The sequence below is a fragment of the Triturus cristatus genome, chromosome 4_1 (assembly GCF_964204655.1).
Source record: "Triturus cristatus chromosome 4_1, aTriCri1.1, whole genome shotgun sequence".
NCBI lineage: Eukaryota > Metazoa > Chordata > Amphibia > Caudata > Salamandridae > Triturus > Triturus cristatus.
Window position 1 is genome coordinate 218,512,010 of NC_140585.1, and position 17,540 is coordinate 218,529,549.

At 46.5% G+C, this 17,540-nt stretch overlaps 1 protein-coding gene across 1 annotated transcript in view; it reads right to left on the reverse strand.

The window, feature by feature from the left end:
* Positions 1-17,540, reverse strand: part of OSBP (oxysterol binding protein) — a 465,191-nt gene that overhangs the window by 49,108 nt on the left and 398,543 nt on the right. The gene's annotated exons all lie outside the window — the stretch shown is intronic.

A 17,540-nucleotide genomic window follows, 5' to 3' on the forward strand; every position in this document is an offset into this window, starting at 1 on the left:
TCTCCTATTCCTCTGCCTTCATCAGCCATGTTCAGAGTGAGAAGTTGTTCACCTTTAAAACGTGTTTACTTCAGGGAAATCAACACAAAAAGCACAGAATTGATTCACGCACGATTGGTTGAAGGGGTGGGGGGGGGGGGGGGCAGAGGCGTGGGGGGTGCAAGGGTCCAGCAGCACCACACAAAATAAATATATTTACTCTTCTCTAGAAAAGGAACTTTTCTTTGTAAATCTAAAACAAATTTGACAGGATATTGAAAGCTATATTGGGCAATTTATTTTATAAGAAGACAATTTTTACTTAAAAATATAAAGAAAGAAAAGTGGCAACACAACTCAAACTTTTTTTTAAAATTATTAAGCAAATGAAAAATAGGACAATGCAGTTAGATAGGCTGCAGCTTAAAGGGAGTGGAAATAGGAGACTGCGGTATCCCATCCTTTCATGTTATTGACTGTTGCTTTTGTTTTTTGATCACCTTCTTAGGATCCTGTTGTTGATTGCATTAGGTTCTTTCCATCCACAGGGATGGCGGGAGGGTTGCGCACTGCAGAACTTGATTTAAAGGTAAGCAAAATTTCCTCCTTCAGTCATAGCTATAGATTTTATAAACACTGAATAAAACAAAGTTTATCCCCAACATCAGGCACGAAAGAAATAAGAAACAGCCACATCTAACCAAATAGCTTCCTCCAAAACGTTTGCCCTACCTGGGCATCAGCTCCATCCAGAACGCATCAGCCAGACTCATACTAGACATCCCGCGTAAAGACCACATTTCTGGTCACCTGAAAGACCTCCACTGGCTCCCCGTCAATAAGAGGATAACATTCCGCCTCCTTACCCACGCACACAAAGCACTTTACGAACTTGGACCAGAATGCCTCAACACACGACTCTCCTTCTACAACCCCTCCCGCCAACTTCGCTCTTCCAACCAAGCCCTTGCCGCTGTACCTCGCATCAACAAAACCACCATGGGGGGAAGATCCTTCTCCTACCTAGCGGCTAAAACCTGGAACACACTTCCCACTCACCTTCGCCTCACTCAGAACCACCTAGCATTCAGAAAGCAACTTAAAACCTGGATATTCGACAAGTAATTTCCCCACCCTTCTCCAAGCGCCTTGAGACCCTCTGGGTATGTAGAGCGCTATATAAATTATCTGACTTGACTAGAATGTGAATCTAGGAAAACGTGTTTTGTGAGTGTGTAGACAAAGCACATGCAGTGACCTTACAAATCCCAGTTATGTGACCATATAAAGAGAGGACCAGTTTATGTTGTAACCGTAGGCACTGGTGTATTGAGTTTTGCTGCCCCAGAAGGTAAGTAACTTTCTTATCCGATAGAGACTTTTAACCGTAGATTCCACACCTCTAAATACATACCCAAGCAATACTTCCCTTGAGGTGGGTCTGGAAACTGGTTTAGACCAATAAGTTCTGCAGGACCGAACGTGCGAAATGCCCATCATGATGGAACGGACAGTCCAATCAGTAGTACTTCGTGAACTTATAGAGGGACATCCACGTAGCAGCTTGACAGATGTCTAAGGCAGTGTTCTGAGCGCTACCACAGTAGTGGCGGCTCTGGCAGAGCTCTTTTAGGGTCCAATAGATGGAATCTCTCCTCCTACTTGGACAGATGAAGCGGGGCATAGAAGGCAGCCAAGAAAGAGGAAGAGGCACGTGTCTGAAGAACAAGATTGTCAGGGAAGAAGCTGGTGTGTAGATGCTTGACGGGCAGAGTATGAAGTTCACTGATCCTCCTGGCCACTGTGACGGCCATCAGGAACACTGATTTCCAGGTCAAAATATGCAGAGGGTAGCTATGCAGGAGCTCAAATGTATTACATACCAGAAAAGTAAGGACCAATTAAGGTCCCCCTGGGGCATCACAAGGGGAGTAGGTGGTAACAAATGCAGCAAACCTTGCAAAAACTCTGACTTAAAGATTGAGGTCAGCCACAAAATAGCCAAGATGGCCGACATGTAACCTTTAATGGTGCCCAGAGAAAGGCCTTGCCGGGCACAAAAACATCAGCAAGAAATGTAGAAAGGAGGTTCACATGGCATGAGGAACACCAAGCCACAATCCTATGTCAATGGCAGGCAAAGACACCTGACGCCCCACATGAGATTGAAAACCCACAGCTGTCGCTGCCTAATCTCAATGCATGAGGTTAGAACAGGACCCTGCTGCAGTTGGAGATCCTTCCAAAAAGGCAGTCATTGCAGAGGACAAATGCTCAAGATCAGGAGGTCTGGATACCAAACACTCCGCGCCCAATCTGGAACTACTAGATTGACTTGGGCCCAGCCGTTTCTGATCTTCTTGAGAACCGGGGTAAGATTGGTATCGGCGTAAAGGCATGCAGGTGTCAGAATCCAACTTGAGATGGAATGCACATTTGAGAGAGTGACGCCTTGGAAATTCCAGCACACAGAAGTGCTGAATTGCACTCAGCAGTGGCAAATAGATCGAGTTAAGGTTTTCCTCATTTGCAGAAGAGACCTTGTGCTGCTCCCAGATGCAATTGCTACTAATTTTCCAGCAGGCTCTGGTGACTGAGTTTGTCTTCCCTGGAATTGAAATAGCCTACCAGGTGGTTCAACACCAGGAACATTCCTTGATGAGTCGGCCAAATCCAGAGGCAGTGCTGCTCTTGGCACAGGGCCCACGACCTCACCTCGCTTGTTGCAGTACGACATTATGGTGGTGGTGTATGTGAACACCTAAACTAGCCTTCCTTTGATGGAGGTAAGGCAGCTTTTAACACCAAAGTAATTGCCCGCACCTCTAAAAAACTGAAGTGGAGCTGAGACTGCTGCAGACCAGAGTCCTCTGACCGCCACCTCTCCCAGATGGCCAGCCCAGGAGTGATGCATCTGTCAGCACCATAAACTCTGGGGGGTGTGGAAGGGGGAGGGGTCTGCCGCTGACTTAATCGGAGTCCGTGAGCAACCACTACAGATCTTTTGCAGTTCCATGCGACATACGGACCATGTTGTAGGGATTCCCCTGATGCAGGACCCACTGGGACTTCAGATCCCACTACAGAGCCTGAATAAGGCAGTGGGCATGCTTCAATAGCAGGATGCAGAAGGCCATGAGACCAGCCACCTTAGAGTCGGTTTAATCAGGATAGAGGCTGAAACATCAGAACCATAGTCTGAATATCCTTGACTTGCAGGTCAGAAAGATAGGCGCGAAACTGCACTGTCATTTGAAAGGTTCAGATGAAAGGGAGCCTCTGAGATTGAGTCAGGTGTGACTTTGGCACATTGATAGTAAATCAGGGAACGCAGGAATTCCGCAATAGTCAGGAGGTGGGTGACGACTGCCTGGGGTGAACCCGCTTTCAATAGCCAGTCACCGAGGTCGGGAAAGAATGGCACCCCCTAACCTCTGCAGATGGGCTGAAAGCACCAACATTACTTTTGTGAACACCCCAACATAAAAATGCTTGTGGCCCACCATAAACTGCAGGTTGCGCATATGGTAGAAGTGAAATTACCTTGATGGAAAGTTATATTAATACTGGGACTCAGGGTTCCTAGCAACAGAAATTATAGCGCATGCGTTAGATCATACACAGTACTAAATATGACCATGCCAAGTGTGGAGTACGTATTAACAATTATATTTATTAAAACTCAACAATCGTTGCAATTAAAAAACACATTGCATTGTCTATAATCACACTAAAAAACAAATTCATATACCATAAAAACATTTATTTTACATACACTCGAAGGAAACCTTGTGCAGGGGCATCTCTTGGCTCTTTGAGGCCTGAAGGTGTACCAGATGGAGTCTGTGGCCCAAAGAAGGCATGCATGACATCTTAGAATTCCTTCAATAGCGCCAGTGTCGCTGCTGTGAATTAGGGGTAGCAAGCAGTTGGTCCTGACACTGCCTCCGCAGGTAGAGTGTGGGAGTGGGGCCTAGAAGCATGGTGTTTGGGAGGTTTAATGTCCTAACACACTGGAATCAATCGCTCAAAAAGACTCGACGAACAAGTAACTTACCTTCGGTAACGATATATCTGTAAGAAACATTAGTTAGTTATATTTCTTACCTTAGAATATCTCCAGGCGTCAGGCTGGATCCGAAAAGATTTTTTGTCAGCAGTTTCCTTGCGCGTTGGTAGGCATCGTCTGCGACTCCGCGTCTGTCGTCGGCATCGTGATCGCCGGGATGACGTCGTAGTACTTAGACGCCGGCCTCGCGCGCGGACGTCAGTTCTGTACATAGCTTTCCGCGCCAGGAACACAGAGCCATGCAAGAAACCAACACTGGTGCCATGAAACTAGGGCCCTGAAAGGGATGACCTTAACCCTAGATATCGGTTCGCAGAACGGGGAGGATGGGTGGGGCGGTAAGGAATCTAACTAATGTTTCTTACAGATATATCGGTATCGAAGGTAAGTAACTTGTTCATCTGAAAGAAACACGTTAGTTAGATTCCTTGCCATAGAATAGATAGCAACCCCGGAGTGGGTCTGCGAACCAAGATCACACCAGGAAGTCCTGGAGAACGGAACGGCCAAAGAAGCCGTCTCTCTGGACTTGCCTGTTCAGGCAGTAATGCTTGGCAAACATGTGCAGCGATGCCCACGTTGCTGCCTGACAAATGTCCTTAAAAGTGACTCTCCGTCCCAAGGCAGAAGTAGCCGCTGTGGCCTGAGTGGAATGGGCCCTCAACCCCACAGGAGGATCCTTCTTAGCCAAGGAATAACAGGCCTTAATGCACAAAACGACCCACCGAGAGATGGTCCACTTGTGCACTGCCCGCCCCTTCTTAGCGCCCACGTAGCCAACGAAGAGTTGGTCGTCCACCCGGAACTGTTTGGTGCGGTCCAGATAGAAGGAGAGCGCACGTTTTGGGTCCAGACGGTGGAGCCTCTCTTCCTCTTTCTAGGTATGCGGAGGCGGAAAGAAGGTCGGCAAGGTAACAGACTGCCCGATATGAAAGGCAGGAAATAAAGAAGGGCGAGTACTCAGAACAACCTTGTCCAGATGAACAGAGAGGAAAGGAGGTTTAGAAGAAAGCGCCTGGAGCTCACTCACTCCGGGCAGAGGTGATGGCAACCAGGAAAGCAGTCTTGAGAGTCAGAAGACGAAGAGGTCAGTTATGAAGTGGCTCAAAAGGAGCGCACATCAGAAAGGTTAACATCAGATTCAAGTCCCACTGAGGCATTACAAAAGGGACAGGTGGAAACATGTGAGTAATACCTTTTAAGAACCTATTGACAACAGGGGACATAAAAAGAGAAGGCTGATCAGGAAGCCGTAAGAAGGCAGAAACAGCTGAAAGATATTCCTTGATGGTGCCCAGAGCAGAGCCCTGCTGGGCCAGGGAAAGAAGAAAGAGGAGAACCTCAGAAAGAGGGGCGGAAAGGGGATCCACAGCCTTTGCCGTGCACCATGCCACAAATTTATTCCACCTGCAGGCGTATACCGTTTTAGTGGAGGGACGCATGGCTGCCAGAATGACATCACAGACTTCAGGAGGCAAGTCAAATGGCATCAACTGCCGCCGCTCAATCTCCACGCATGGAGGTGGAGGCTGGACAGTAAGTAAGTAAGTACATTTTATTGCTTGGTCAATTAAAACCGTAACAATATATAAAAAGAAAAAAAGAAAGCTCACTGTACATCAATTTAAAAACGAAAAAAGGAATTTAAAAAGATCATAAAATGACATTGTTTAGCAGATAATTTACCACATTATTATCCTTTTTCTGATGTCAGACCTGGTGACTTTGTGTGCCTGATCAAAAACTTTCATAAATTTGATCAGCTTACAGTTTAGTTGTGTGTCCGATGGATTTAAGCTTGCTATTACAGCAGCTCTACAGGATCTGACACCTCTTATCATTAAAAATGTGTCTGAGAAGAGCGACTCGAGCATTATGAAGTTGATTACATATGCAAATAATGTGAATAAAATCTTCTTTATGGTAGCCGCAAAGTCGACATGGTTTTGACCCTTTATATAACCAAGTGGGCTGATCCGCAGCTGATGGTAGTTTTCCGAATCGTATATCCATCAGTTGCTTTTTCAAGTAAAAGGAAAATGTCACATTCAAATAATGAGCTGGTGCAAGTGTCTTATAGTTGTTAATCACCATCCAAGCGTGCGACCTTGTCCTGAAGATGTTTTTATCAATTAGTAATGAATGAATTTTTGCTACTTTATTTAGTGTTTGTTTGAAGCTTAAATAAGACAAGTTTTTATTCCATAAATCTTTTGTACGGGTTATTTGTCAGGGAATTGTTTAGATATTGGTTGTAAGGTGATTTCCTGTTATGTTCAACTTCTGTCCAAAGTGCTTTATTAATTGGTGATGCTCCCCCGTTCAATTTCAGTCTATACCAGAGCTTTATGGTCGTGTACATTCTTCCTATTGATTCGTTTAATAGGCCAAATTCAAGACGCACCTGGGCTGGCGAAGCTGACCGATCTACCTGAAAAACTATTTTATACGTAGAAACTATTAGTTGATTTAATAGTTCTACATCTCTGCCATAAAAGGTTGCACTAGCATACGTTATTGTAGGGAGAATTTTCGCCGTCCTTACCGCTAGCAATGGTTTATATGAAGGACCTTTCAACTTCTTTGCCAATTGGCTAAAGGCGAATATAAGTGCGCTAGTTCTCTGAGTCATATATTTTTTCTGTTCGGTGTGATTTTGGAGGTTGTCTATGTAAAAATCCCAAATATTTGTAATTCTTAACTTCCTCTAATTGACTGCTGTTAAGCCAGATGATTTGTTTACTTCTCTGCCGACTTCCAATGACCATTGTTTTTGTTTTTGATGTATTTATCTCTAGGTTGTTCTCTGAGATAAAGCCTGATGTTTCGTTTAGAAGTCTTTGTAGACCGACTTTTGTTAGACTCATTAGCACCACATCATCAGCATACGAGAGGTGTGTGAGTGCTAGCTCACCTAATTTCGGTGGGTGAGAGTTAGTACAATCTAACCTCTGTGCAAGGTCGGATAGGAACAAACTAAAAAGATGTGGCGCCAATACACATCCCTGTTTAAGGCCTTTTGTTGTGGTCAGCTTTCTTGATAATCTGCTGCAATCATCAATTTTAATCCTTATCCATGTGTTTGAATAAAATAATTGTATTCCCCGCATTATCCTTTCGGGAATGTTCCAAGTTCGCAGTTTTTTTCCAGAGGAGGTGGCGGTCTACACTGTCAAATGCAGCTTTTAGGTCTATGTAGCAAGGGTAAAGAAGTTGTTTCCTCTGTTTGCATTTATTTGCCATTATGGATAAAGCTAAGATGTTTGAGATTGTCCCAATACCCTGCCTAAAACCAGTCGGATTCACTGGGATTAAATTATGGCTGTCTGACCATTCCTTAAGATCTTCCAGAATAAGTGGTGCGTGATATTTCGCTTCAACGTCCAGGAGGGCGATTAACCTGTAATTTGATGGGTTCTGTCTGTCTCCACCTTTATAGATGGGAGTCAGTATTGAACCCTGCCAATTCAATGGAATGCAATTTAGGAGCTCTATTTCATTATATAGTTTGAATAAGTGCTCGCTCCAAAATGTTGGATCATTTTTAAAAATGATTTGCGAGATTCCTGGCGGCCCATCCCCTCTGGTCGTCTTTATAATGCGTTTTATTCCGTCTAATAACAGATTTTCCTTTGCTTTTGATGGGGTAGTGCATATGTCTTATGGGGTTTTTGATTTAATTTCCCCTGGTTTTTGATCTTGGGCCTTTCTTTTTCTTTTATATTGTTTATCATCCTCTCCTATATGGATTCTTTCACTATCTCGTTGTGTAATGGTTTCCATTGTGTTGTTTTTCTCCGGATGCACCTTGATCTTTGCCCCCAACGTGTCGTGAGTTACTTTTTCTGTAAATTTTGCGGTTAAGAATTTGGCCCACTCAAATCCCTGTATGTTTGATGATAACTCGTTTACCGGTCTTTGTAGTTTATTTATAATTCTCCAGAATGTGTTTGAATTTGTTTTCTTAGCGCTACTAAGTAATTCGGCCCAGAATTTATCCTTGTGTGTTATTTTTTCTTCCCATTGTAGCTTTTTATATGTTTTTCTCAATTGCCGTACCTTGTCCCAGGCTATTTGGTCATGACTAGTTCTTTTTAGTCTCCTAATGGCCTTTTTGAGTTCTCCTTTCAAAACTCTTAGCCCTTTCGATGGTCTCTGAATTATTTCATAACTGATTCGTTGTTTTTCCTTTGGTTGGTGTCTCACTATCATCAGTTTTGAAAGCTCCAAAGTGAATCTTTCCCAGGCTAGGACTTTATTCGGTGCCTCCAGTTCGCCAGCCATTATCCTCAACTTTAAGCTGGACTGTAATGTTTCTATTGTTTCAGTTGACCATTTTAAGTGTTTTACGACAGTTGTATAAATAGTTCCTTTTATTTCCGTTTTCGCTTGGTATTTGCCAATTTTTAGCCCAAAACTTACATGCTGATAGGAGTGATCACTCCTAGTAGTGTACTCTATGGGAAAGTGTGTGAGATATGGTATCAAAGTAACTGAGATGGCTGTATAATCCAGTCTTGATCTAGTCTTTCCTCCATGAAAAGTTTGCTTTGGGGGGAAATCGTCTGATATTCGCCCGTTTATTATTCTCAAACCAAGATATTCCAAAGCGTTGACTAGGCGCCGACCTTCAAGGTCCGGTGTTGTGCTCTTTGGCTGATATTGCTGCGGGACATTCCAGTATGTATTGTCCGCGGATAACTTGTCTTCATCTGGGGTGTGTATTAAATTGGAGTTAAAGTCCCCTGTCAGTATCAAATCCCATTTGGGGTGTGTACTCCTTATATCTGTAATTATATTAATCAGCAGGGCATTTTGCACTTTTTTACGTCGTACTGATGGATGCACATATGTATTAATCAGCAGAACAGTTTTTGTTCTGCCGTTTGTCCCAGCAGTAAGTTTTATCAGTTGAACATTTGGATCTGTTGAAGTTAAGTGCTCTGATTCAATTTTTAAGGCTACGGATATATATACTGCAGGACCTCCTTTAGGTCGCCCATAGTTTTTATTTTTTATTGCTGGAACTGTATAATGTGTATATTTTGGCTGGGGAAAATCTTGTTGTGCCCATGTCTCCTGCATGTCGCACTTTTCCCAATTGTTGGGTTGACAACCGTTTCCTAACCATTTCTTTGCCCCCGCAATATTCCATGAAAGCAGCTGAATATTTCCTAGGTCTTGCTTATCTGTTGTAACTTCCTGTGGTCAGCGTCCTTTTTCTAAGCTTAACGCTCCTGGAAGCCAACCCCATTTATCCTGGCATGGAGTAATTTCGGTTATTTGTTCATTCAGTTTTTCTCTCTTTAACAAAGCCGGAAGGTTGCTACCTATTGCTCCTTTGAGAACTGTCTGTTTATGTTCGTTAGTTTCTTTTTGATTTGAGCCGTTCTTATTATTATAGGCAGGATTTAAGATCAAAGGGCCTGGGTAACGAGGTGCTATTGGCCTTGACAGTTTAATTCCCCAAGCTTCAAATTGCAGAATACTTTTCATGATTAACTGGACATCTTCTTTTGACTGCCATGTAGTTAAAGTTTGCTCTATGTCTTTATTATTTCCCTTTGTTATAAATTCTACAGCCAGTAAGTTTGACGAATGCAGATGTTTTAGGGCTGGAACACTTGCCGTCAATTTCAATATGTTCCCTCTATTTAGTGTATCTTGTGGGCCTTTAGAGTCAAATTCCGGTGTCATAAGGATTTGCTGTCTCAGGGATTGATACTGTTGCTCTATTTGTAATTTAGGGTCCTCGTTCTCTTCGACGGCTGTAATTTGGTTTTTTTCGTCATATATTTGAATTCTTAAGTTTACATATTGGTTTGGGTTTGCCGTTCTATTATTTTGAGTTGGAATTTCCAATAAAGTTATGTTTTCTTGATTGATCTCTTTGTGAATATTGCTAGCAGATTCCTGCCCATCATTTCCTTGGTCATTCTCTCTGCTATTGACAATTTGTGTTTTTGGTTGACTTTTATCAATTGTGTCAACGTCTTCTTCGTCGAACTTGTAGGCCGCAGAGGAATCTGTTTTCTTTCCTAAAGGGATGCTATACCCAAGATCTTCATAATTTCTCTGTTTCTTCATGATCCTTTTTTGATTCATACCATTCTTTCTCCTGGGATCCTTTTAAGACTTGTTCATTGCCTGGACTTCTTTGTCCTTTTGCAGCCCTATTGTCAGCAATTTTTTGGGTAGGCGTCTTATGAGCTGGTCGACTTCTCTCTTTATTCTTTTTTATTTGTTCCTCCATCTTCCGGTCTCCGATTTTGGGATCAATTTCCTGCCTACCGTTTTTTTCTGTGGCTGCATCCCACCTGATTCCATTGTCTGAGTCGATTGTTTCCTATTTTATTCTCAATGTATTTGTTTTTTTCCCCCAATCATGTATTTTTTTTTTCCTTATTATTTATGTTCTCCTGGCATCCCCCAGGTTCAGTAGGTTGTTCCTGTTTTATAACTAATCCTTTTCCAGATGAATGTTCGACCTCTGCTTTGCCTTTATCCGACTTTTCTAAACTTCTGAGACTGATCAAGACTTCTTCTAAACTTGATACTGGATTAACTTTGCCTGTTACGGACTTATTTATACCGGTTGGGCAGAAGATTGAGTAAACCTTGTTTGTCTGTTGATTTGCTATAAAAGACGTTTTTTCCTTGCTTTCCTATCTCGTTTTTTTGTTTCCGTGATAGCTTTGGAACTCTGTTTTTTTTCTCTGGACTCGAAGTTTTAGTACCTTCCGTTATCTCGTCTTGGCTATCTGTTGTTTGTTGATCCTTTCTTGTTTGATCTTGTATTTCTTCCAGCTTTTGGTCGATTTCAATTTGGTCTAATTCCTCTTTAGGTGGAGGCTTACAAAGATGCATAGTATTAACTATTTGTTTTTCTTGGACTTCAGCTTTGTAATCTCCCACTGCTAAGTTTGATTTATTAAATAGTATTATCTGTTCTAGAAGTGATGGTAGCAGACTCAGTTTGTCAATTATTGGGCTGCAAGCACACTGAGCTGAGTATTTGGATTAAGCTCCTAATATAAAGTTGTTCATATTGTCCAGTTTTATGTTTATTCCTGCAATATGTTTTGCAATTATATTCATTAAATCAATTTGAATGTCCATTTTATCTGTTTGCATACTAAATGCCTTCGTAGTTGTCTGTAATGTTTGTAATAATGTTTTAAAAAGTTCAAGGAGACTGCTTTGATCACTCATTGTCTCTCCTTATAAAGACTGTTTTTTTATCCTGTTTTAATACTTGAGCTTCGCTTTCTAAGTAGCCTGTATCATTTGTCGGCCCAATAAAGTTATTGTTGATATTTTTTTAGTGGATTTTTGACCTTGAAGATCCAATTGATTTTGATTATTATCATTTGTAGTTTCCTCTTGCGAAATGATTAACTCATTAACAGAAATTTGTGACGAGTTTTTGATTGATGCCGATCTATTAGCATTCTGGCTCTTTTCCATCTGCTCTTTAAAATCTTCTTGATCATAGTCTTGGTCCTTATGGTGGATTTGAGCCCATATTTTTAGTCTTGTAGTCTTCTCAGAATTTATTTTTTCAGACTTAGGAGTGGAGGACATTAAGCTAACTTGGTGAAGTGTCAAGTCCGTGGTTGAATAATCGAGTTTTTTCCCAAGTTCAAACTCTTTTTGGAAGAACTGATGTGTGTCTGGCATGCCTAATAATGTGTTGTCATATGTCATTCTCTCTGCCTTATTCTCTCTTATGTTGTCTAATATTTTTGTAATTTCACTTGAGGATATTTCGTTGCTTAGGAGCTTTTTCTCTTTTTATTTTTTATTATCCGTCATAACTTCTATGGATCCTCTTCTGAGTCTTCTGTTTTTAAGTTTAACTTATCTATTTCCTTATTCATTATTTGCGTACTCCATGACTGGGTTGTGTTTATTATATCTTGTGATACTTCTTTTTGTAAGTTAAGTATTTTATTTGAGGCTATGGTAGTTTTTTGACGCGCTAATGGTGTTTTAAGACCTTGCATCTCTGCTGATGTTGAATAAATAGCTGATCCTGGGTCTTTAAGAAGGGAGAATCTTACATCCAAGACTGACTTTCTTTTATTTTCGTCCTCTTTTTTTCTAAACATTGTTATTATAGGGGATATTAATGGACTATTTACCATTATGTCTCGAACTTCGGTTTCGTTTTTTTATGAGCTTTTTTCGTTTACTTTTTTTTCCTTCTTTCTTAGACTTCTGTGTTGGGGTTTGCCAGACTTTGCCAGATCTCATTCTCCTCTTTTTTTTTTTTTGTTTTTGAGTTTTAACTAATGTTGTCCGATAAGGTCAGGTGGACTAAGCTGCTTACGTTTTCCGCTTTTCCAGACCAACCTGTTTCTAATTACTTTCTTCTTCACCACTGTTTCCAGCACTTTTCCTCTATTTCAATCTTTTACTCATCCTTTCATCACTCGTCACTTCTTTCCCTCTAAGCACCAATCTCTCGTGAGAAACCCTCTGGACCTTCTGGGCACTAGCACCAAGAGGGCAGTCACAAAACCAAGATCCAAGTCCAAACTTGAGAGCCTCTAAACCAACCAAGGAGGTGCTCTCTGCCCTCTCTGTCAAGCGGCGCACTTCTCAGATCACTTCCCTGAGGTCTTGCAGCCCCTTTTCTTCTTTGTTCCCCTAAAGCTCCTCCTCTCGTTCGCCCGCCCTGCACAGGCTTCAATGAGCCGGCTCACCCTCTTCACCCCCTCACCCTCGCCCGCACCCACACCCGCACCCAACAGTCGAGGAGCAGGGGGGGAGTGATAGTGGCGGAGGAGCAAGAAGCTGGTGATCTGGGACTAATGGGAATATATATCTATATGCTGCCGGTAATGCTGCCAAAGTTCAAGGACAAAAGAATCAATAACGTGTTTCCCGAGTAGTGATACTAAAGCGTTGCTTTACACCTCAGCACAGCACGTAACAGCTTCTCTCTTATTTGCGTTTCAATCTCGATCTTATTTGCTCTAGCTCTGTCCCGCTCTGAGAATCCCAGCTGGTACAGCAATTAAAATAAAACGGGCACACTCGCCTGCTGAGCTCGCCTGTGCTCCTTTGCACTGATAATGCCCCCCACGTTGTGGAATGGAGCAAGCTGTGTCAAAGGTGCGCTGTGTCGATAAAGCTCCTGCCTCTACTTGCCTCCCGAGTGAAGGGGCCCCCACTGTCTGGGCAGGCAGTCCCAAGTTGTTAGTCGCGCACACAATTTTTAGCGGTAATTGCCGCTTCTTCTCCTCCTCGCGGCTATGGCCGCGTTTCTATGTTTAAGCGGTGATTGGCGCATCTCAGTTGTCCTTTCGCGGCTCTGGCCCGTTTCAATGTTCAATGTTTCAATGTTTTGGCGGCGGTGGCTGCATTTGAATTCTCCTTTGCAGGCACACAATGTTTAGCGGTAATTGCCGCTTCTTCTCTTCCTCGCGGCTTTGGCCGCGTTTCTATGTTTTAGCGGCGATTGCCGCGCCTCAGTTATCCTTTCGCGGCTCTGGCCGCGTTTCAATGTTCAATGTTTTAACGGCGGTTGCTGCATGTAAATACTCCTTTGCGGCTCCGGCCGCGTTCATGAATGTTTTAGCGGCGGTTGCCGCGTATTACTGTTCCTTCGTGGCTCCGGCCGCGTTTCAGTACTGAGCGGCGATTGCCGCGTAATGAATGTACCTTTGCGGCTCCTGCCACGTTTCGAGGTTCCAAGAGGGAAGCGAGTAGGGAACCAGGACACGGGAAACAGAGAGAGTCGCACCGGAGTCGAGTCGAGAGACGAGAGACAGAGCAGCCAGCCAGAGGGTGAGCGTTGGGCGAGCGAGCGAGCAAGCGGGGCTGTCCTGCTCAAGCTCAATCTCCCACTCCGTACTCTTTCTTCCAGGCGTGGCAGCTAATCTGCTGGACAGGTTCGGGTGGAGGACCATCCCCTGCAGCTGCGAAAGAAGGTCCTCCTGAAGAGGCAGTCGAATCGGGGGATCGATTGACAGACTGAGTAGCTCGGGATACCAGTATCTTCGTGCCCAATCCGGAGCCACAAGGGTGACTTGGGCCCGGTCGTGCTTGATCTTCCTCAGCACTCTGGGCAGAAGTGGTATAGGCGGAAAGGTGTATAACAGACCGCAACTCTACTCGCGATGAAAAGCGTCTCCGAGCAAGTGCCGCCTTGGAAATTCCAACGAGCAGAACTGATGACATTGCGCGTTCTCTTCGGTGGCGATTACATCTAACCAAGGTGCTCACACTTGCCGAAAGAGGCTTTGCGCCACATCCGAGTTCAGGCGCCATTCGTGATCCATCATGCACCGGCAGCTGAGTTCGTCCTCCCTGGCGTTCAGAGAGCCCGCAAGGTGTTGAACCACCAGGGTGATGCCCTGATGTTGCAGACATGTACAGAGGCGCAGAGCCTCCTCACAAAGGGTTCACAACCCCACCCCGCCCCGTTTGTTGCAATACCACATGGCGGTGGTGTTGTCCGTGAACACCTGCACTACACTTCCCCGGACAGAGGGAAGGAATGCCTTCAGTGCAAGCCGGAATGCCCGCAGCTCCAATAGGTTGATATGGAGCCGGGACTGCGCCGGAGACCAGAGGCCTCTGATCTCCGCCTCTCCCATGTGGCCCCCCCATCCCAGGAGGGACACATCAGTCACCACTACATGCTCCGCTGAGCCCACTGGAACTTCAGGTCCCACTGCAGAGCCCGCATCCGCCACCTGGCATGATGTACCAGCAGGATGCAGGAGGTCATCAGACCCAGCAGCCGTAGGGCCATCCTGACTGAAACTCGGATGAAGGCTGAAAGATCAGAATCAGAGCCTGAATATCCCGAATCCGCTGTTCGGGAGGATAAACCCGAAACTGCGCAGAGTCCAGATCCGCTCCGATGAAGAGGAGCTTCTTGGAGGGACTCAGATGTGACTTTGGCACGTTGATGGAGAACCCCAGCGAATGCAGGAGGTCGGCCGTAGTCTGGAGGTGGGAGACGACTGTTTGGGGTGAGCCCGCCTTCAACAACCAGTCGTCGAGATAGGGGAAGACTAGAACCTCTAATCTGCGCAGATGAGCTGCGACCACTGCCATCACTTTCGTGAACACCCGAGGGGCACTGGTGAGGCCGAAGGGGAGCATGGTAAACAAAGTGCTGGTGGCCTACCGTGAACCGCAGGTAACGCCGGTGGGCCGGCAGGACGGGGATGTGGAAGTAAGCGTCTTGCAAGTCCAACGCTACCATCCAGTCTCCAGGGTCTAGGGCAGCCAGAACCTGAGCTAAAGTCAGCATCTTGAACTTCTCCTTCCGGAGGAAGGCGTTGACACTCCTGAGGTCCAAGATAAGGCGTAGGCCCCCTTTGCCCATCTTGGGAACCAGAAAGTGGTGAGAGTAACAACCCCAACCTACTTCTGGGCCAGGAATGCACTCGATGGCCCCCTTGGACATGAGGGCCGTAACTTCCTCTTGCAGAAGTCGCAAGTGATCCCCCGACATGCGGTGGTGCTGCGGCGGCATGGCTGGAGGGGTCGCCTCGAAGGGGAGGGAGTAGCCCCTTCGGATGATTTGCAGCACTCACCTGTCCGAATTGATGGTATGCCAGTGGAGCAGGTGATGGTGAACTCTGCCTCCCACTGGTGTGGAATGGGCCTGAAAGCTCGGATTAGGAAGGTTTTGAGGCAGATGCTGCGGGAGCAGATGGTGCCTGACCGGCTCTTTGTCCCCCTGCTCCGCCACGGCGGAATCCACGTTCGCGACCGCGTTGAGGCTGGTTCTGCGGCCTGTGGCTGGACGAACTTGTGGGGGCGCCCCTCCCTTGGCCACGAAAGGGGCAAAAAGCGGAAGGTTGCTGGCGCTAGGCCGAGAGGCCCAAGGACTTGGCCGTAGCCCTGGAGTCCTTAAAGCGCTCCAGCACACTATCCGCTTTGTCGCCAAAAAGGCGACGGCCACCAAAGGGCATGTCCATGAGAGTGCTCTGGACATCCCCTGAAAAATTTGTGGACCTCAGCCAGGCGTGGCGACGAATCACCACGGTCGTCGCAATCACTCTACCTAGCGAGTCCGTGGTGTCAAGTCCGCATCGAATAGTGTACCGTGCTGCGTCCCGCCCCTCAGCAAGAGCCTGCACGAGCAGTGTCCTGACCTCCTCCGGACACTGGGGCAGCACGTCCGCCACCGTATCCCACAAAGAGTGGGTGTAACGGTCCAAAAGGCACGCAGTATTAATGGACCGCAACCCCAGACTGAGGGAGGAAAACAGTTTCTTCCCAAACTGCTCCAACGTTTTGGATTCTTGATCCGGAGATGCGGACGAGAAGGCGGTTTGGGACGTTGAGGCCTGGATAACCAGACTCTCAGGGGTGGGGTGTACCGACAGAAAGCTGGGGTCGCCCGGAGCAGGGCGGTGGCGCCGGGCCACGTTCCGATCCACAGGAGAGACTGTAGAGGGCTTGAACCAAGTGCCCATCAGAACGTCGGTGAGGGCCTCATTAAACTGCAGTAGAGGCTTCGAAGAGCTTACCGGCGGTTGAAGCACCTCGGTGAGGAGATTAGTCCTCATGGCCGCTGCAGGGAGCTCCAGGTGTAGGGCCTGGGCCGCCCTGCGCAACAACACAGAATAAGTCGCACCCTCCTCCGTAGCCACGGAAGGAGGAGAGATGAAACCAGTGTCAGGCGAAGTGTCTAGACCACTGGCATCCCCCAGCTCGTCTGCCCAGTCCTGCCTTAAATGGCACTGCTGTGCCAGAGGGTCCTCAGACCCCTCCCAGTCCTCCCCTTCATCCGTCTCCTGGTAAACAGCAGAAAGGACGGAGCCAGGTCATAGATGAAATGCTCACCCATAGACGCCGGACCCGACCGGGGCTGAAACTAGGGACGGCGTCATCCGAGGACGGCACCGGGAGTGGCACCATGGGGGTCGGCGCCGGGGGCGGGTTCGTAAGGTCAACCGGCGTCAATCGGGATCCAGGCTTGAATAACACGGGGACCTGCGGTGTCGGGACCAAAGTCGATGACGGCGCCGGGGCCGAAGCCGCCGGCTCGCTAGGCCCCCCAGTCGGGCCTGCGGGGTCCGGAGGCGCGCCGGCAGGCCTCGACGGCAGAGCGAGACTCCTCCTGGCCACGAGGAAGTCCCGAATCTCGCCCAGAGTCGCATTAGGCCCAGGGACCGGAGGGTATGGGGCCGGATGCGACACCTGCGGCTCTGGCGGAGCCGCGCTGGTGGTGCACCCGAACCCTCGGCCGAGTCGCGCGACCGGCGAGGGTAGGTCGAATAACAATGTCGCTTCTTCGACGACTTCTTACTGTGCCTCGACTTACCTGAATGCGAGGACTTCGATCCCGACAAGCGGTGATGACTTCGGCTCCGCGACCGGTTCCTCGACCTCCTCCTCGAGCGGCGCGGAGCCGACTGCCGGATCTCGAGGAGCTTGCGAGACCGCTCCCGCCTAGCCTTCGAGGTCAAGGCCCGGCAGTCGGGGCACGACTTGTTATCATGGTCGGCCCCAAGGCAGT